This window comes from Leopardus geoffroyi, chromosome D1 (assembly GCF_018350155.1).
Source record: "Leopardus geoffroyi isolate Oge1 chromosome D1, O.geoffroyi_Oge1_pat1.0, whole genome shotgun sequence".
Lineage (NCBI taxonomy): Eukaryota > Metazoa > Chordata > Mammalia > Carnivora > Felidae > Leopardus > Leopardus geoffroyi.
Window position 1 is genome coordinate 63,752,323 of NC_059329.1, and position 22,043 is coordinate 63,774,365.

Consider the following 22,043-nt stretch of genomic DNA (forward strand, 5'->3'; position numbering starts at 1 on the left):
CCAGAGAAAATTGTTATACATGAAATTTCATAGCTTCTTCTGGGAGAAGGGGGTTGGACCTGCCACATTACTGCATAGAACCCCTGTGTGATGTTGTGATATGTGATGCGCGTGTGTGTGTGGGGGGGTGGTCTTTGTCCAGGTTCTTGTCACAGAGCAAAAACCCTTGGAATTTTCTGAGTGATAGGAATGAAAGAGTATTTTTTGTTATTCATAAATGTCCTTTCAGCTATACTGAGTTTGTGCTAATGAGGTGACTCTTGGAGAAGGGGGATTGGTTAATAGAGGAACTTTAGCTATGTGATGAGAGTGATTAGAGGGTTGTGTTTTCCCCACCTCCTGGGAGGTTGGAGATTGACATGATCACCGATGCCCAGTGATTTAGTCAGTTGTGCCTCCATAAGACCCCTAAATAATAGGGTTTGGGGAGCTTCCAGGCTGGTGAGCACACAGAAGTGCTGGGGGGTTTAGCATGCCCAGAGGGGCATGGAAGCTCTGCACCCCTTCCTATATACCTTGCCCTATGCATCTCTTCCATTTGGCTTTTCCTGAGTTTATCCTTTATATAAATCAGTAATTGTAAGTAGAGTGCTTTCCTGCCATTCTAGCAAATTATCAAATTTGAGGAAGGGATCATGGGAACTCCCATTTTATAGCTGATTGGTTAGAAGTATAGGTTACAACCTGGGACTTGCAATTGGCATTTGAAGTGGGGGAACTGAGCCCTTAACCTGTGAGGTCTATGCTAATTCCAGGTAGTTAGTATCAGAATTGACTTGTAGGACCCCTAGTCGGTGTCCATAGAGAATTAGAGAATTGCTTGATGTGGAAAACCCACATAATTTAGTGTCAGAGATGTTATAAGTAGACAAACAAGCTTTTTCCTGTACTCTGAAGGACTGTATTGTATTCTGCTGAAGCTTCCATGAAGAATGTCCTGGGAGCCCTTACAGGAGCCCAGCAAGAGATGTGGTGATGATGGTGGGAAGCAATGTCATTTGGACCCTAAGCCAACTTGTGGTTCTATCCTAGAAGTATCATAGGTCCTGGCTCCTGATATTTGTCTTACTTTCAAGTCAGGGTCTTAACACCTCTCTGGATTCAGTGTTCCAGGAAGGATTAGGTAAAGACAGAGTCAGTGTCTGGTATCAAATAGAATTGTGATCATATTAGAATAAGTTAAAGTGAGTTTCCCACAATTAGAGTCATTGGGATATTGAGAATAACTGTAAATCAAACACATCCCAAAAGGAAACAAGAAACTTTGTAAGCAGTTGAAATTAGAAAAATAAGTTACTGATATATATGCATCTAATGTTGAGGTGGTCCAGGGCTATAGAGGGACATGGAGTTTGGACAGAAATCAGCATAACTGTCTATGGTGTGTTTCCCTTTGGAAATGATGACTAGCTGTTTCCAGCTTGGCTTACTCTTTTCATGTGATGTTCATTCCCCTCCCTGCTTCATTTCCTTGTATTATTAGTGAAATAAACTGCCTGCTGCTGGGATTAGAAGGTCCTTCTAGGTCAAGGAAGGACTCTGACTCAGGCATCTCCTCTCCTCCTCCTGCTTCTCTACCTCCAACCTAGTGCTGTGCTTTTTTTTCTTTTTTAAGTCTTTTTGATATGTTTGTAAAAAAAGAGAGAGAGAACTTTGTGTCCCTTGATTCCACCTTTATTTAGAACAATTATTTATGCCCTCCCCCTGTCTTTCATTTAATAGATATTTATTGAGGATTTACTCTGTGGCTAGGTACATTGCTTGTGTTAAAAAACACATTTCAGTTGAGTCAATTTGAAGATGTAATTGGCTTTATTCAAGAATTCATGAATTTGGCAGGATCCCATCTAGCAAGTAGAAAGGAGCCCTGAGGAGTTGTATAAAATGGACGGTTTTTTACAGACAGAAGGAAAATGAGACAAGAAAGTTTAAAAAGTAGATTATTTCAAGCAAGAAGCCCAGTGTCAGGGTACACACTGGGACAGAGAAGGATGGAAAGTGTATCTAGGGAGGCAAACAAAATATCCAACACAAGCAGTGAAAAAACAATTATACCAAGTTCCTGCATTCATAGCATTTATATTCTAGGAAAGCTATCTTTAAAAGGAATATATACACCCCTGGGGGTACACAATGACTTTGCAGGAGATACACATGTATTGACAATTTTAAGGCAATTTCTACCAAGTCCTCAACCTCTACATGTCTCTTCTAAAATTGATCTGCCTAGGAATGTGTCTGTAGTAGAAATAGCATTTTGGTTCTTTTTTCACACCTCACTTTTCACATTGACTCTTCCCTCATTTTCTAGAGATAAAGTCATTCCTTTTGCCCATCTTGAATCTTATTATGGTACACTGTTCCCCAAGTAAAAAAAATCTGTCTATCTAACCTATCTTAGAATATTCAAGGTTTATAAAAATCATGCTGGGAAATAACCTTCTACAAAATGTATTATGTGTTTTCCTTAATTTCAGTAATGAGAAAAAGCTTAATGAATATCTTCATTCACTTATATCTTAGTTGTGAAGGTGTTCAGGACAGCGTCCTGTTCTGCAACCCCCCATGCCCCACCATGTGCCACTTTGGTATGTGGATTATTTTCAGCTGAATGCACTGGAGATCCTGTGGGCTCAAGAGAAAGTTTTGTTCCTCCCTTAACCATGCAGAAGAATCTAAATTGGGGGTCTTTCCCCAAGTAAGAATTATTAACAGAGATAAATTTTATCTGAGTGACCCATCTGTATGGTAGGGCAAACATCTTATTACCAAACATCTGCTTATTTTATTTTATTTTATTTTATTTTATTTTATTTTATTTTAATTCCAGTATAGCTAACATACAGTGTTATATTAGTTTCAGGTGTACAATACAGTGATTCAGTAATTCCATCTGCTGAAAAATCAGCTGATAGCCTTATGGGGTTTCCCTTGTATGTAACTGACTTTTGTTTGGCTGCTTTTAAAATTTTTTCTGTATCATTACATTTTGCCATTTTGATTACGATATTTCTGAGTGTGGATCTACTTTTGTTGATTTTGTTGGGGGTTCTCTGTGCCTCTTGGATCTGGATATCTGTTTCCTTCCCCAGATTAGGGAATTTTTCAGCTATTATCTTTCAAATAAATTTTCTGCCCCCTTTTCTCTCTCTTCTTCTCCTGGGACTCCTATAATAGGAATATTATTACATTTGATGGAATCACTGAGATCTCTAAGTCTGTTCTCATTTTGCATAATTTGTTTTTCTCTCTTTTGTTCAGCTTGATTACTGTCCATTACTTTTGTCTTCTGGGTCATTAATTCATTCCTCTGCTTCTTCCATCCTGCTATTCATTCCATCAAGTGTGTTTCTCATTTCCTTTATTGAGCCTTTATCCCTGCTATGTTATTCAGTATCTCTGTGTTAATGGTCTCACTGATGTCTTCCACTCTTGTCAAATCCAGTGAGTATCCTTATGACCATTGCTTTAAATTCTCCATCAGGCATGTTAATTACATCCGTTTCACCTAGATCTCTGGCTATGGCCTTATTGTGTTCTTTCATTTGGGACAAGTTCCTCTGTCCTCTCATTTTATCTCTAAGTCTCTGTGCCTGTTTCTGTGTATTAGGAAAGTCAGCTACATCTCCTGTTCTTGATGGTGATGGCTTTATGAAGATGAAGTGTTGTAGTGCCCTGCAGTGTAGTGTACCCTGTTCCCCAGGGCCTGATGCTTCCAGGAGTGTCTTCAATGTGTGCTGCATGTACCCTGTTATGTTCTGGATGCTCTGTCCTTCAGGCCAGTCATCTGCAGAAGCTCTCCTTGCCTGCTGGGGGCAGTGTTTGGTCCCTGGCCTGAATGCGGTGAGTTTTAATTAGGTGTGCTCTGGTCTGCTTGTGAAATGAAACCTGTGACAGGTCTGCTGCTGCCACCAGAACCAAGGCTTCACAAAACTCCAGGGTTGGGAGATGAAGTATTGGCAGGGGTTGAGTCAGTCTTCGGGGGAACCCCCCCCCCCAACCTCCCCTAGTACTGAGGCAAGCATGACTGGGAGGGTGGTTCCTCTGGAGTGCCAGGGGTTGGGGCTTGGTGTAAGCAAGTAAGGCACTGCTTCCCGTTAGTGGCCCTGTGCCTATGCTGAGGGGGTGGGAGAGAAATGGCACCTGCCAGTTCCTTTGTTTCCAGAGGGGGTCTCTCAATAAACACTGCTTCTCTGGGACACACTTGGAGAAGAGCAAATAATCTCCCCACTGTGTGCCCTAGGCGTTCTTTAGATTGTTGTTTCTGATGTTTGCATGATGTATGTCTGTGGGCTATTTGCCCTGCCTTCTTTCTAAAAGCAAATGCCTCCAGGCTCTCCCCAAGCCAAACCTGCTAACCTTTACTATTCCAAGCTTTAAACCCACTGGTTGCCAGAAGTCATAACACTCAGCCCATCACTTTCCAAGCTGATTGCTATGGGGATTCATTTTCCCCACGTGTTCCCCTATGTGTTAGTCGGTCTCTTATCCTTCTTTGAGACTGAGGCTCTCTCCCCATGGCAGCAGCCACTGTCCATTTCTCTCCCAAACCATATCTTTGCACTTCCTACCTTCTTCAGTGTAGCCTCTTCTCCACCTTTAGTTGTTGAGTTTGTTCTGCCAATCTTCAGGTCAATTTTGGGGGTATTTAGGATGATTTGTTAGAGTCTAGGGTCCTCCTACTCTGCTGCCATCTTCCCAGCTACCCATCTGCTCTTATCACCCTGTGAAGTGCATTCCTTTCCTCTGAAATTCCAGATCCCTACACCCCTTCTCTTTAGTTCAGAATGATATATATGTGTGTATATATGAAATACATATATGAAATATATGTGAAGTATGTATGCATGAGGTGTGTGTGAAATACACACACACACACACACACACACACACCTCATTTTATGTGACTGTCTTTGGAATTTCCGTGTCTGTGTGGATACCCTATATGTACACTATTAAATTTGATTTTCTTCTGTTAATCTGTTTCATGTTATTTGATTCTTAGTCCAGCTAGAAGAACCTTTGCGGGACAGGAATTCTTGCTCCCAGATGGTTGCATATTTCATATAATTTCAGGAATTAGGAGATGAAAATTGTTTATTTCTGACAGTTTAATGTTGCATCCAAAAGGAAAAGCAGTATGTACTGAAGGTAAGTTAGTCATCGACATTTATTCAGGCTGGTGGAAGAAATGTTTTAATTGGCTTTTTAAAAAAATAGCTTTATTGAGGTAAAAAAATAGCTTTATTGAGGTAAAATTAAAAGTTATTTCATTAGCTTTTGACTAAAGTTTGGGTACTGTGAATGCATATCATTTTTGTTCTGGCTAATATCTTTTTTTTTTTTTTTTTTTTTTTTTTTGAGAGAGAGAGAGAGAGAGAGCAAGTGCACATGCTTGAGTGAGGGAGAGGGGCAGACAGAGAGAGAGAGAGAGAGAGCACGAGAGAGAGAGGGAAATCTCAACCGGGCTCCATGTTCAGCATGGAGCCCAACGTGGAACTCAATCCCACAACCATGGATTCATGACCTGAGCTGAAATCAAGAGTCTGATGCTCAACTGACTGAGCCACCCAGGCGCCACCTGGCTAACATCTTTCAATTGCTGTTATTTTTCAACTAATTCTCTGGTCATTTATTCATTCCTACCATCTACTTGTATTTAAGAGATTTAGATTTATTTGAATGTGTTGTTAGTTCTACTGTAAATAATGCCTTAAACAACAATAATTAATGTACCTTTTTAAACCCTGCACTTCCAAGTGGTCCAATATCTTCTTTGTCTCCCTCTCTCTCTCTCTCTCTCTTTTTGCTATTAATCTCCACTGAACCCAGTCTCACTTTAGCAGTGGGTATTATCCATCTAAGGATAAATGGACTAATTAAAAAACCTGCCCATCCATTTATTTAGGTGATGTATTTTCAATAACAATTTACTCTTTATGTGTAAGACTTATTTAACAGATTTTTATATTTTGTTTTGTTGTATACTAACAAAAATGAGAATGATAACTGAATCCATAAGAAATCAGTTAACATTTAAATTTCATATATTTGTGGCAGAGAAGTGAAGGGAAGGACAAATTCTTCTCTATCTTTTCAAAGTCTTCCAGATGGACTAAGAATTAAATTTACATGTGACAGATCAACAGGAAAAAAAATCCAAAGTTTAATTACATGTGCATGAAGGCCCAATAATGCAATTGAAATCTAAAGAAATGACCAAGGCAGGCAGTCTGTATAATTTTTAAGACAAAGAGACAATAAACCTGTGAGATATTGACAGGACAAAGAAAACTTCAGGAGCTTCAATTAAAGGAATTTTTTTTTAATGTTTATTTTGAGAGAGAGAGGGAGAGAGATTATAAGTGGGGAAGGGACAGAGAGAGAGAGAGGGATAGAGAGAATCCCAAGCAGGCTTTATGCTCAGCACAGAGCCATACATGGGGCTTGATCTCACCCACCTCAAGATCATGACCTGAGCTGAAATCAAGAGTCAGACACTTAACAGACTAAGCCACCCAGGCACCACCCAGTTAAAGGAATTCTAAACAGAATTTGGGCTAAGGTAGTAAACTAGTAAAGAGTAACAAAGTGGGAGGTGGGTGGGTTATACAGCCTTCTCAGCTCCAAATTTCCCATCTCTAGTCATAAGGATGTCTCTTTACCTCCTGGTACAGAGAGGGCACCCTTCACATGGGAGATTTATTTCCTGATTTCAGTGGGACAGAGAAGAGTCCAAGTGTTTCTCTTGCACAGGCTCTGAAGTAACTTTTGTTTAAAATGATCAATATGCCTAAGTGGCCCATATTGGAGCAGCTTGCCCTTGACCCTACAGAAACCATGTATACAACACATATAACTGACAAAGGACTTGCATGCAAAATATGTAAAAAACAAAACAAAACAAAAACAAAAGCAAACATCCTATAAAATTCTTACAAAATAAAGACAGTAAAAAGACTTGAGCAGGAACTTTATAAAAGTGAATATGCAAATAGTCAATAAAGCATGATAAACTCATTGCTATGAGCAACCTGATAGTAATCCATGAAATGCATATGAAAATTAGAATGAGATACTATTGCATATCCAGAATGTCTAAAATGCAAAGACTGATGATACTAAGTGTTGGTGAATATGAAAAGCAACTGGGGCTCTCTCAAACATTGCTAGTAGGGATATAAATTGGCACAGCCATTCGAAAAATTGGTTGGTATTCTCTACTGAAGTTGAAGCTATATATAGATATATAGATAGGTAGATTTCTACTATGACCTAGCAATTCTCCTAGTATATACCTAATGTAAATGTGTATAGAGATACAACAAAAGACATATGCAAGAATGCTTATAGCATTACTATTAAAAATATGCCCAAGCTGGAAACAACCCAAATGTCCATCAGTAGTATAATGGATAAATACATTACAATATTGTCACAAGTGGGATATTATGCAATGATGAAAATGAACTAACTACAGCTCCATTTAGCAACATAGATAAATCTCAGCATGTTGAGTGAAGGAAGTCAGACACAAAACATATACATTGTATCATTCCAATTTCCTATTTAAAACAGGACTAATCTATGGTTGAGCCTCTGGAGCAGGGAGGGTATAGTGATTAGAAGAGGGCATGATTGGGCATGATTGGGCATGATTGGGTGGGAGGGGATGGATTCTGGGATATTGGTAGTGTTCCATAACTTGACCAGGATGGTAGTTATCTGAGTGTGTTTATTTTGTGATAATTCATTGAACTGTACACATACAACCTGTGTATTTTTTTAGTATAACTTATATTTTAGTTATAAAAAGTAAGAAAGAAAGAAAGCAGGAAATAAAAAGAAAAAGGCAGAAAAGCTATGTTCTCTTATAGCCCGCTGACTCACTAAGGGTTATTTCTCTCTGATAGGTGTGGTATTGATGAATAAAGCCCCCCTGCCCCCCCCCCCCGCCCCAAACATGTCCATGCCTTAATCCTCAGAACCTGCAAACATATTGCCTTATATGACAGAAAGAACTTTGGAGATATGATTAAAAATTTTGAGGTGGATTTTCCAGGTGGGCCCAATGTAATCACAGAGTCCTTATCAGAGGTAGGTGAGAGGGTCAAAGATAGAGTGATGTAGCATGAGAAAGTCTTGGCTGGCTGTTGCTAGCTTTGATGATGGACGTGGGTAAAAAGCCTAGGAATGTGGGCAGCCTCTGGAATCTGGAAAATGCAAGAAAATGGACTTTCCCTTAGAGCCTTCAAACGGAATGTGGCCCTGCCACTAACTCATCCCCAGTCAATGAGCCCCATAAGACTCAGTTTTGAACATTAAACCCCCAAGAGAGGTTTCATTAAACAAGAGAATTAATCTCTTGTTTTAAGCCACCACGTTTGTGGTAATTTGTCACAGCAGCGATAGGAAAGTTACAGTGGGTTACGTTGTCAGAGTATGTTGCACATAATAGGTGCTCTGTGAGTGTGTATTGAATGAATGGTCAAGGTTCCAAAACGTCAGATTTTTGATTACAGTAACGGATTTTAACAATAACTAAGGATGCTTCTGTGAGAATCCAAGACCAGTATGATGTGATGTGACCAGGCAGTTTTCTTCCAGTCCGTCTCCTTCTGATTTTCAAACCTCCTTAACCTCTCCAGGCTAAAGGTCTAGAGATGAAGTGAAAAGAGCACAGGCTTTGTAGTCATCAGACACAACAAAATTGGGGATAAGGATGTGGATGAAGGTGGCGTGATTAGGGCTTTTCTTTAGTCAATCGGAGGCACTCATTTGTCAGGAGGGAGATTAGTGTTTTTTTTTACAAAGAAATGTAGAAAGAAGTAAGACTGACGTAATAATTAGTTTTTGATGTCCAGAATGGGTTTTGCCACATATTAACTTAGGACTCATTCACAGAAATGTAGTATGCAGTCACATGGTCAGGTAGAGGGAGACTCAGGGGTTTACCTTTACAAAGATGCTCTGAGTTTTTATTTGCTGTGGATGCTTAGTTGAAGCCCAGGGGGCTGCCATATGCCTACAATAGCAGACTGAGTTGACTCAACTCTGAACTGGACTGCTGGGCCAACTTTTGAGGTGGAAGATGTGATAGTAAGCTCAGTGTTCTGCAGCCAGAAGAATTCTTGGTACATCATCGATAGCTCAGGAACATTGTTCCTGCCAAAAGTCTAGACTCCATATTAACTAGTCATTTCAGTAGCAGTATCCTGCATAATGTTCAGCAATTGGGTGCACAAAGGACAGTGCTCCAGAGACCAGCACGTGGCAGCCACCACAACAAGGAAAACCAGCATGAGGCTAGAGTCTCTTCTCAATGCCAGAAGATTATAGGAGCATACATTCTCACCACCGTATTTTTGGGGACAGAAGCAGGGGAAGGAGAGGCTGTCTTAGTGATCAAGCATTTTTTTATCCAATAGAGACCAAATACTTCCTAAGAGTATATTTAAAATGTCAGATTGGATTAAGTTTAAATGAAATTGAAACTAATTAATTTTTTTCTCCTTGTCACCAGTGAATGGAGATTTGGGAGCGATATTAGATTATAAGACTAAAATAAGGAAAGTAAAGTATTTTTCTATATCATCTGAGTTGCAGTGTAAGACTTAGGATGCATCCCACATTGCCCTTCTGCAAAGGCCATTCAGCTTTCTTCTTGGATAAGCTTTTTTTTTTTTTTTTTTTTTAAGTTTGTTTATTTGAGAGAGAGACAGCCCAATTGGGGGAGGGGCAGAGAGAGAGAGAGAGAGAGACAGAGAGAGAGACATAGCACACGCGAGAGACAATCCCAAGTGGGATCTGCACTGTCAGCACAGATGCTGATGTGGATGTGAACTCACAAACCGTGAGATCATGCCCCAAGCTGAAATCAGGAGTTGCATGCTTAACCAACTGAGCCACCCAGGCGCCCCTTGGATAAGCTTTTCAGAAGAGGAAAGAGAACACCATAGAAGTACACACCAACTTATCTTTCTGTCTTCTTTTCCCTTCTCTTTCCCATCCCTCTTTTTTGGTCTGTCTTTGAGTTTGGGAAGTTTGGAGGGAATTTAAGTTTATATCCATAGCCCACTTGCTCCTATGTGATTCTTCCTTTCCTCTCTGTAGAAGAATGCTCTGTAGGCAGGCAAGTTTTCAAAATATACCCCCCATTCAACAAACGTTTCCTGAAGATTCAGTAAGTATGAGGCTCTGTGATAAATACAGTGTATATGTGGAAGAAACAGTTGACTCTTCGCCTGCACACAGGGAGCAGGGGAAACAGGGAAATAGACATTTAAACAAATGGTTGTTACAAACAAGCCCTTGAAGAAAAACAAGCTGAGACTGACTTTTTAAAATTAAGTTTAAAATTTTAATTCCAGTATAGTTAACATACAATGTTATATTAGTTTCCCATGTACAATTCAGTGATTCAGCAATTCTATATATTACTCAGTGCTCATCCCTGTTAGTTTACTCTTTAATTCCCATCACCTCTTTAACCCACCCACCTCCCCTTTGATAACCATCAGTTCTCTATCGTTAAGAGTCTATTTCTTGGTTTCTCTCTCTCTCTCTATTTTTCCCCTTTGCTCATTTGCTTTGTTTCTTAAATTCTGCATGAGTGAAATCATATGGTATTTGTATTTCTGACTTATTTCACTTAACATTATACTTTCTAGCTCCATCCATGTTGTTGCAAAAGGCGAGATTTCATTCTTTTTTTTATGGCTGAATATTATGCCATTATGTATATGCCATATCTCCTTTATCCATTCGTCTGTTGGTGGATACTTGGGCTGCTTCCATAGTTTGGTTATTGTAAATAATGCTGCTATAAACATCAGGATGCATGTGTCCCTTTGAATTAGTGTTTTTGTATTTTTTGGGTAAATGGTCGGTAGTGTGATTAGTGAATCAGTAGGGTAGTTTTATTTTTAACTTTTTGAGGAAACTCCATGCTGTTTCCACAGTGGCTGCAACAGTTTGCATTCCCACCAGCAGTGCCTGAATGTTCCTTTTTCTGCACATCCTCACCAACACTTGTTTCTTGTGTTGTTGATTTTAGCCATTTTGACAAGTGTGAGGTGATATCTCATTGTAGTTTTGATTTGCATAACACTGATTATGAGTGATGTTGAGTATCTTTTCATGTGTCTGTTCACCATCTGGATGTTTTCTTTGGAGGAATGTCTGTTCATGTCTTCTGCCAATTTTTAATTGGATTATTTGTTTTATTGGTGTTGAGTTTGATAAGTTTTTTTTATATATTTTAGATACTAAGTCTTTATCACATATATCATTTGCAACTATCTTCTCCTATTCAGTAGGTAGGTTGTATTTTAGTTTTGTTCATTGTTTCCTTTGCTCTGCAGAAGCTTTTTATTTTGATGTAGTTTATTTTTGTGTGTGGTGTAGGAAAGTGGTCCAGTCTCATTCTTTTGCACGTTGCCGTCCAGTTTTCCCAACACCATTTGTTGAAGATTTTTCCATTAATATTTATTCCTCCTTTGTTGAAGATTAATTGACCATATAATTGTGGGTTTATTTCTGGGTTTTCTGTTCTGTTCCAGTGATCTATGTGTCTGTTTTTGTTTTTTTTTTAAATTTTTTTTTTCAGCGTTTATTTATTTTTGGGACAGAGAGAGACAGAGCATGAATGGGGAAGGGGCAGAGAGAGAGGGAGACACAGAATCGGAAACAGGCTCCAGGCTCTGAGCCATCAGCCCAGAGCCCGACGCGGGGCTCGAACTCACGGACCGCGAGATCGTGACCTGGCTGAAGTCGGACACCCAACCGACTGCGCCACCCAGGTGCCCCTATGTGTCTGTTTTTGTGCCAGTACCATACTGTCATGATCACTACAACTTTGTAATGTAACTTGGAGTTCAGAATTGTGATGCCTCCAGCTTTGCTTTTTTTTGTTTTTGTTTTTTTCAAGGTTGTTTGATCTATTCAGGGTCTTTTGTGGTTTCATACAAATTTCAGGATTGTTTGTTCTAGTTCTGTGAACAGTGCTGTTGGTATTTTGATAGGGATTGCGTTAAATGTGTAGATTGTTTTGGGTAGTATACACTTTCTAACATTAATTGTTTCTCCAACCTATGAGCATGGAATATCTTTCTATTTCTTTTTTTTTCTTTAAAGTTATTTATTTTGAGAGAAAGAGACAGCACAAATGTGCAGGAGAGGGGCAGACAAGAGAGAGGAGAGAGAGAATTCTAAGCTGACTCTAAGCCATCAGCACGGGGCCCAATGCAATGCTCCAGCTGATGAACCTGGGAGATCATGACCTGAACCAAATCAAGAGTTGGATGCTTAACCAGCTGAACCACCCATGTGTTCCATCTTTCCATTTCTTTGTATCATCTTGAATTTCTTTCATCAGTGCTTTACAGTTTTCAGAGTACAGGTCTTTCACCTCTTTGGTTAAGTTTATTTCTAGATAATTTGTTATTTTTGGTTCAATTAAATGGGATTGTTTTCTAATTTCACTTATTATTTTTTCATTATTAGTGTGTAGGAATGCAACAGATTTCTCCACATTGATTTTGTATCCTGCAACTTTACTGAATTCACTTATCAGTTCTAACAGTTTTTTGGTTGAGTCTTTTAGGGTTTTCTATTTCAACATAGCATTGAGAAGCTGATACTAACTTTTATACTGACTTTCTAGGCCCATGTCTGTGAAACTATCCCAGGTGCATAATTAGTTATATTCTCTTCATTTCTGCCAACATTTCCGCCATGCCATTTATCACATTTTATTTTGTCCTGTGTTCATTTTTCACTACCAGTCTGTGTACACCTTTGGAATAAGATCTATGTGTAGGGATGCTTGGGTGGCTCAGTAGGTTAAGCATCCAATTCTTGATTTCAGCTCAGGTCATGATCTCACAGTTTGTGAGATCGATCTCCACGTCGGGCTCCATGCTGACAACGCAGAGCCTGCGTGGGATTCTCCCTCTCTTTCCTCTTTCTCTGCCCCTCCTCCTGCTTGCACCCATGTGCAGGAACACTTTCTCTCTCTCTCAAAATAAATGAACATTAAGAGAAAAAAAGATCCATGTGTAATTCACTTTGTAAAGCTCTGTACCCTGGCAAAATTCTAGATAAATAGAAACATTGAGTATAAACTGTCAATCTCAGGCTGTGCAAAGATATGCATGTTCCAGGATATTAAATTGCAATGGTATTTATAATAGTGAAAATTTAGGAATTTCTGCCTACCAGTAGAAACTTGGTTGATTACATACAAAGGGATATTATGCTGGCATGAAAATAGGCCATATTGTCGATCTTGAAAGGTGTTTATAGTAGATTTTGAATGGAAAAGAAGATTATAGGAGAGTATGTGTACTATATATTACCATGCATGACAAATTGTACGTATTTAACATGTGTCCATATGCTTTGAAGGATGGTCATTTAAATGTTCACAGAAGTTCATCTGAGTGGCTGGATTTTGTGTTTTAGACTTCCCTTTTTATTTTTTATTTAACTAAAATTTTTTTTAATGTTTATTTTTGAAAGAGAGAGATAGAGAGAGCATGAGTAGGGGAGGAGCAGAGAGGGAGGGAGACATGGAATCCAAAGCAGGCTCCAGGCTCTGTGCTGTCAGCGCAGAACCCGATATGGGGCTCAAACCCATGTACCATGGGATCATGACCTGAGCCAAAGTCAAGAGTTGGACGCTTAACTGACTGAGCCACCCAGGTGCCTGTATTTTTTATTTTTTAAGTGTTTTATTTATTTTTGAGAGAGTGCAAGCAGGGGAGGGGCAGAGAGAGCGGGACAGAGGATATGAAGTGTGCTCTGCCCTAAAGCAGCGAGCCTGATGTAGGGCTTGAACTCATGAACTGCAAGATCATGACCTGACCCAAAGTCAGACACCCAACTAACTGAGTCACCCAGGTGCCCCTAAAGTTCCTTTTTAAATGTTTTTCCACATTCTTGTAATATTTTTCAGTGAATAAATGTTATTTTTAAAAAAACCAACAAAGCTTTTAAAAAATTTCATCAAAATCTGATTCTCTTTCTCTCTCCTATTCAAAACCCTTCAAGGTCCTATTGCATAGTGGTTCTCAACCAAAGAATCCAAATATTCCAGGGACATTTGGCAATGTCTGCACAAATATTTGGTTGTCATGACTGCAGGGAGTGCTACTAGCATCTAATGGGTAAAGGCCAGGGATGCTACTAAACATTCTACAATACATAGAACAGCCCCCTCCAACAAAGAATTAGGTGGCCCCAATGTCAACAGTGCAGAAGTTGAGAAAAAAGATCAGAATTATCCTGATGAGGCTCTTTACCACCATCTTGTAGTAAGTGGCAGATCTACAACTTCTATGTAGCTTCGGCAGAAATTCAAATGGATGAACTAGGGCTTCAGAAATAAGATGGGGAGGCTATAAGGATTGTTATAGTTAGAATGGGAGGCAAGAGAAAAGCAAGAAATATTCATGGTTTAGAGTGTCTGTGATGTTTTTTATTAAGACCAGTAGTTTCTTATGAGGTGGGTATTGTTTATTTATGAACCCCACATTAAGATTCCCAGTTTCATTGTGACTCCAGAAACCCTGAATAACTAGGTGCTAAAGCAAGAAAGGCATTGGGTAATGTTTACAGATTTATTTAACTTGGTAGGTAGAAGGGAGCTGGGGTGATGGTGGGGATCTGCAATTGGACACATAGGTGCCTCCCCAGTACACAGGATGCTGAGTCTGTTCTTCACGAATAATTCTAGCCCAGAGCACATGAAACCAGGGTAGGGCTCCTTGTTTTGGCTCAATTTAACTATTATCCCTACCTCTTTCCTCCTCAAGAATCCATTTTCAAGGCCTAGGCTTCTTTATTTGATCCTGCCTTTTTCACTTGCACCTCCAAGACCATTTAGAAAAAATATCTATTCTTGCTCTGCTCATCAATTTTACCTTTCTCTCTCTCTCTTTTTTTACCCTCCTGTTTTTTGTTTTCTAATTATCATTTACTGATGAGTTGCCCACCTGGCAGCTACATCTCATGCTCCTCTCCACTGCTCTCAACAGAGCTGTGGGCCACTGTTTACTTCCCTGCCTGCTGTTCACTGCTGGAAGGCCTGCATTCTCTCACCCTTTAAAGTATGCCGCTCTCTTCTGACAGCGGCATTCTGTAGGAATATTATGCAGCCCGTATTTCTTTTCTGCACGGTTGCTTTATTTTCCACAACCTCGTTGTTCAAATCCACTTAGATGTAGCAGTCTTCTCACTAGGCCTTAAAGGATGTTACAGATTGGTTTCTCCAGAAGCAAATGCTGAAGCAGCGTGTTTAAGGGACGAACACCTAGAAAGGGGGCAGAAGAAGTTAAATTGTGAGGAAAATCCCACAAACCATCATCAGCCAGGTGGGGAGCTCTGGAACTAATGTAGCCCATCATAGCATCCTCTGTCAGGCGACACTGGTCAGTTGTTTTTTTATATTCTGTCTCGCTTAGTCACTGCATGTAGGCTGCCCCAAGAAGATTATGAGTTCAGGTGAAGGGGCTTTCTGTGGTTGAGGCAGATTTGAAGGATCTAACGGCTGAAGAATAGCTGCTTACTCTGTTCTATTCCCCTCAGCTGGGCAGCAAGTGTTTCCTTGAAGGAAGATCTGGGTGGCACATTACTGTGTTTACCACAGCAGAATTGGTGGGAATCACAATGTAAATTACAAGATGAATAGTATTGTTCTCCTGGTTCAAAGGAAAGGCGTTAAAGATAATTAAACTACTAGGCAGGTTGTTCCCAGAGAATGTGCCCTGGTTCACAACTTTTCCAACTTTGAATAAATGCAAATCCCGTAGATTGCATTAGCAATAACAATGGCATTGGGCCCTATTAGGGAGCTATTGCCAAGGAACCTGCAGTGCTCTAATTCTGTCCTTGCCTAGCCACTTTGACCTCCCCACCTCCCAAACTCATCCCCTTTTTGAGGTTTATATCTTTAATCCTACTGTGTTTTTAAAAATCTTATTTAGAGAAAATAAAATACAAATACAGGAGACAATAAGGCAAACACATTTGTAACCACTGCTAGGTCAAAATATAGAACTCACTACCTCTCTCTGTGCTTGTCTTAAGTGCCCCTTTTCAATTTTAATCCTTAATCTTCCTTCCCTCAGTAGTAATTACTCTTCTGACTTTTATATTAATTGATTTAATTTTATATTAATTGCTTACTTGCTTTTATTTATAGTTTTATCTCCCAAGGGTTTATCCCTAGTCACTATGGTTTAATCCTACCTATTAAAAAACAATGTGATATCTCTTCTATTTTCTATTATTCTACAAGATTTCCCCTCCTTTCCTTTCTTTTCTTCACAGGTTTCCTTACGAATGCATGATACTCGACCTATTCCTCCACCCTGCATTTTTCTGGCTGCATACTGTTGGTGCAGTTCAATTTGCTTCAGTCTTCTGTATTTTGTGTAAATTGGCAGCTTGATCCAGAGACTTGATTAGACTTATGTTTGCTCCTTTTGGTGTTTTATGTTCTTTCAGTTAAGAGGCACATAGTCTGTCACTCTTTTTGTGGTAGTGGCTGTTGGTGCTCAAAGCTTGGATGCAGTAATTCAGTGGAGGATGCAAAATGGTAAAATTCTGATTTTCATTGATTTATAGGTGAGAATCCTTTCATAGAGAAATACTTCCCCTTCTCTACTACTTTGTAGCCCAGGGGTAGAGATCAAATGGGAAAGGAAGGATATATGGTTGATTCTTTTTCTTTAACTTATTAATTAGTAATTTAATTATTAGTTTATTGTGATGTTTTCAAAAACAATGAATTATTGATTCCTTGATATTTTCTGAAAGCGGTCAATGTTAAACATATTTGATAGATTTCAATAAATTATAATTTTTATTCTTTTGAAGCTCAGATTGTCTAATCTTTAATTAGTGAGAGGCCTTTCAAGTTGGCTCCTGAGTCCTTTTGTCATGACCTTAGTTGTTTTTGATAGCTTCTTTTCTATCTGGTATGCAAATAATTTCTAGACCCTTCTGTACATTTTATGCTCCAGACTTGGAATCAGATATTTCTTGAAAAAGCCCTCGTATGTTTTAGTGGAAGTTCATATTACAAGACCACAGTCCAGGTACTATGCATTGTGAACCTGTGTTATGGTGCTAGCACTAGAAAAATGTATTAGTGAAAGAGAGGGGTGCCTGGGTGGCTCAGCTGGTTAAGTGTCCAACTCTTGATTTTAGCTCAGGTCATGATTTCAGTGTTGTGAGATTGAGCCCTGCATCGGGCTGTGCGCTGTGTGTGGAGCCTGCTTAGGATTCTCTTTCTCCCTTTCTGCTCCTACCCACCTTGTGTGCAAACTAACTCTCTCTCTTTCTCTCTCAAAATAAGTAAGTTGATTAATAAAACTTAAAAAAAAAGAAAGAAAAACAAGAATTGAAATCTATGGAGCCAGAAGCTGATCTCTGGAGAATTCTTCCACTGTTTAAGATTTGTAAGCAAGGATTTGGTTTTCATTGATACTTAGTCAAAATGCAAGTTCTGTATTCCTAAATACACTTGATTTATTTAAGTAGCATTACCATTTAAAATGCATTAAACTCCCCCCTCCTTTTTTGTTGGGAATCATGTGAAAGAGAATTCTTTAGAATTTCTGTGTTCGTAGGGCACGCATATGTAAACACTACAAATTGTACAACGGTGTGAAGCTGTATGCTTTTACACATTCCAACTGTCATAATAACAAATTTAGATAACATGTTAGAAGAAAGACTGAACTAGTTTTCTATCCTTACTACAGAAAACAATACAAAGTTGTCAACATATGAAAAGTATACTGCCAAAAATGAAGGAAAAAGTTTTAGAGGTATATCAATCAGTTAATTAATACAAATATGTTGGTTTTGGATTTTGTGGTTTATAGTTGTCAACTTAAAAAAATGTGTAGTTATTATCTTTGAGAGAGAGTGTGTGCACAAGTGGGGGAGGGGCAGAGAGAGAGGGGGACAGAGGATCTAAAGCAGACTCTACACTGACAGCAGCCAGCCCTTTGTGGGGCTCAAACTCATTCACGAACTGCAAGATCATGACCTGAGCTGAAGTCAGATGCTTAACTGATTGAGCCACCCAGGCGTCCCTATAGTTGTCACTTTTTAACATTTGTCATTTGTTACATTCCTTTTCTTCTATAAGTATTCATTTTTAAAAAAATTCTTTTTGTACCTACCTTTGGATTTATAATCATGTTTTCTTTTTCTTGAAGAGAGCCTTCTAAATTGTATAAGCTTCAGGCCCCTGGATGAGCTCCTGCACAGAGGCCCAAGTCTTGGCATCTCAACCTTTTCTCTTAGGGATCTCTTGCCTGTCTCTGCAGCCTTATCTTTCTTCCTGCTGCTCCTCACCGTTGCTGTTCTTGTGACACTGAATTCTTTGTCATTCCTGACCTGTAACTATCTGGCTGCTTTATGACCCTCCCTAACCGCCCCTGTTAGTCTGGAAACCATTTCACATTCTTCAGTCACAACACTGACAAGTTTTTCTAACAACTTACTATTATAATCCCCATTTTATAGTTGAGGAAATATAGAGTCAGAGATACAACTTGTTCGTATCGCAAGACTGGTAAGTGGAGGAGCCAGAATTCAATCCCAGACAACCTGATACCAGATTCTCTGCTTTTAATCACTACCATGCTGCTGCTTTTTCTTAATTAATGTTGACTGAATAAATGCCAGGTACTGGAATAGGCGTTTTACTTTTATTTCATTCTCTTGAAATCACTTTTTAAAAAAAGTTTATTTATTTTGAGAGAGAGAGACAAGAGTGAATGAATGGGGGAGGGGCAGAGAGACTGGGAAAGAGAGAATCCCAAGCGGGCCCTTTCCTGTCAGCATAGAGCCCAACGCAAGTCTTGAGCTCTCCAACCATGAAATCATGACCTGAACTGAAATGGGGTTGGATACTTAACTGACTGACCCACCTAGGCACCTCTGAAATCACTTTTAATTCACATTACCTATATCATACATCATGAGGACACTTACTCATACTTTTATTTTGATTAGAAGGACTACTAATGATCATTATTATTATTAAGATCTACTTCTACCCACAAAACACTCTGACCCCAAATGTGTGGATTTTTCCATACCAAGATATTCTCTAGTTTTTGTGGATACCAACTAGATGTCCTGTAATTTAATTTTATTCTGACAGTAAGTACTTGAGTTCGTGCAGACCCCAGTGTTGAAGGACTCAGTCCCATCAGACTGCCTCCCATTTCAGTTGCCAATCACCAGTCGTAGGTCCCTGGTTACCCACACACTTCTCCAACTTGGCTTCAAATTGGATAACTCCATCTTCAGGTTTGATAATTTGCTATTATAATGGCTCACAGAACTCAGGGGTTTCACTTATCAGTTAATTTATAAAGGATATTAGAAAGCATACAAATGAGCAACCAGTGAAGAGGCATATAGGGTGAGGTTTGTTAGAGTCCCAAATACAGGAGCTTCTATCTTTGTGGAATTTGGGGTACATCCCCTTCCTAGCCTGTGGATATGTTTACCACGCCAGAAGGTCTTTGAATGCCTTCATTTAAGTGTTTTTTTATGGAGGGTCCATGACATAGGCACAATTGATTAAATTATTGGCCATTGGTAATTAACTCTGTCTCCAGTCATTCTCTGCCTGGAGGTGGAGAGGGACCAGTGGGCTGAAGGTTTCAGCCCTTTAATTACATGATTAGTTTCTCTAGCAACCAGCCCCTATTCTAAAGCTATCTAGAGGCCCATCCAGAGTTACCTCATTAGCATAAACTCAGATGTGTTTGAAAAGGACTTCTTAAGAATAACAAAGGATACTGCTCTTACCCCATCACTCGTGAAATTACAAGACTTTTAGGAGCACTGTGCCAGGAACCTGGACAAACACTGAATACATATTTATTATTATGTCATAATATCTCACTAGTTAATCAGAAATAATTGGAAACTTCTGGGAGCAGCCTGTAAGGCACCTCAAATGCCCCCTCCTATTTCCAGAGGGTATTCATCTGTGTTGTCATTACCTCCCTCTTGTCCCTCTTTTTACTTTTTTTTCTTCATCTGTGTAGAGGTGGCTTTTAGGAAAACAGGGTTGAACAAGGGAATGTGGAAACGGCCCACAGTGACAGCTGGCTGAATACAGACAAGGCCATCAGGCTAGTCACCTCAAAATATCCCTAACTGACAAATGGGCTACTTACAACCAGGCACAGTTACCAAAAAAGGGAGAATTCCATACATTGCCATACCTCCCCTCACCATCCCTCTTTACTTTTCATTTTTTAAAAAATATCTCACAAACTGTGACATCATGGCCTGAGCCGCAATCAAGAGTCAGATGCTTAACCAACTGAGTCACTCAGGCTCCCCATCCCTAAACCAATTTAAAAAATATATATATATTTTTTAAACACTTTTTTATTTTTGAGAGACAGAGTGAGACAGAGCAGAAACAGAGGAGGGGCAGAGAGAGAAGGAGACGCAGAATCTGAAGCAGGCTCCAGGCTCTGAGCAAGTGTTCAGCACAGAGCCCATTGCGGGGCTCGAACCCACAAACTGTGAGGTCAGGACTTGAGCCGAAGTCGGACACTTAACCGACTGAGCCCCCCAGGCGCCCCCCAAACCAATTTTAAAGCCATATTTCATCATTTATATTTTCCTTGAAATACATGTTTCAGAAAGAAACGTAGTATTATAGTATTATATTCTATATATAATATACTAATATAGTAGTATTCTGTTTTTTATTTCTGATATTTATATATATTTCCCTTTTGTCTTGTTCAGACTTTTCAAAAGACTTTTTCTGTGTTTAGTTCATTTCAGTGATCCACCTTTAATTCTACTTACTTTATGTTTTTTTTAATAATAAATATATTATAATCATTGTTTACTTGAAAATTTTATTAACTTTTATTATTACTTTAAGTATTTTATGTATCTACACAACCAAAATTTCCTCAGAGCTTTCCTTTTCCTATAACCCATATATTTGTTATACACTGTACAATGTTATGGTTGTCAATCATTTATATATAGTCTGTGATTTTGGCTTTGATTTCTACTTTATATAGAGAGATATTTAAAAATTTCCAAGTTGTTAATGGTTTGGGGGTATTTGTTCTTAATTTTAGATAATGTAACCTCTGTAGTTTCTATATTTGGGGGCATACTGACATTTTGATGGCCTGTTGTTAATTACTTTTTCTTTAAATAGCCTTATTGAGATATAACATACTATAAGCTTTACTTATTTATAATGCACAATTGAGTAGTTTTTATTTTATTTATGGAGTTGTGTAACTATCACCATAATCTATTTTTAGATTGTTTTCATCCTTCCAAAACAAACCTTGAACTCATTAGTATTCATTCCTCCCCTCCCCCGACCTCTACTTCTCAGCCTTAGGCAACCACCAGTATATATACTTCCTGTCTCTACAGATTTACCTATTCTGAATATTTCACATAAATAGTTTCATGCAGTATTTGGTCTTTATGTCTGGCTTCTTTCAGTTAGTATAATGTTTTGGGGGTTCATCTATGTTATAGTACGTATCAGAACTTCATTCCTTTTTATTGCTGAGTAATATTCCATTGTATGAATCTACCATATTTTGTTTACCATTCATCAGTTGATGAACATTTGAGTTGTTTCTACTTTTTGGCTGTTATGAAGAAGCTGCTGTGCATAATTTTTTGTGTGGGCATATGTTTCCTTTCTCTTGGGTGTATGTGTAGGAGTGAAATTCCTGGGTAATATTGTAGCTCTTTATTTAACAGTTTAAGAAACGGACAAACTTTTCCAAAGTAGCTGTTAATTTTTCACATTCCCATAGGGGTTCCAATTTCTCCACAACCTCACCAACACTTGTCATTGTCTCTCCTTTTTTTTTTTTTTTGTCTTTTCGATTATAGCTGTTCTAGTGGGTGTGAGGCGGTATCTCACTGTGCTTTTGATTTGCATTTCTCAGATGACTAATGATGTTGAGCATCTTTTTGTATGCTTATTAGTCATTTATATATCT

The 22,043-nt window shown here is 38.9% G+C and overlaps 1 long non-coding RNA gene across 1 annotated transcript; it reads right to left on the reverse strand.

The window, feature by feature from the left end:
* Positions 1-8,494: 8,494 nt before the first annotated feature.
* On the reverse strand, positions 8,495-9,744 carry LOC123602550. The gene is made up of 2 exons (XR_006714493.1): positions 8,956-9,744; positions 8,495-8,657 (listed from the first exon to the last, which is right to left on the reverse strand). It is a non-coding gene; the product is annotated as an uncharacterized LOC123602550 (long non-coding RNA).
* Between the last annotated feature and the right edge of the window lie 12,299 nt (positions 9,745-22,043).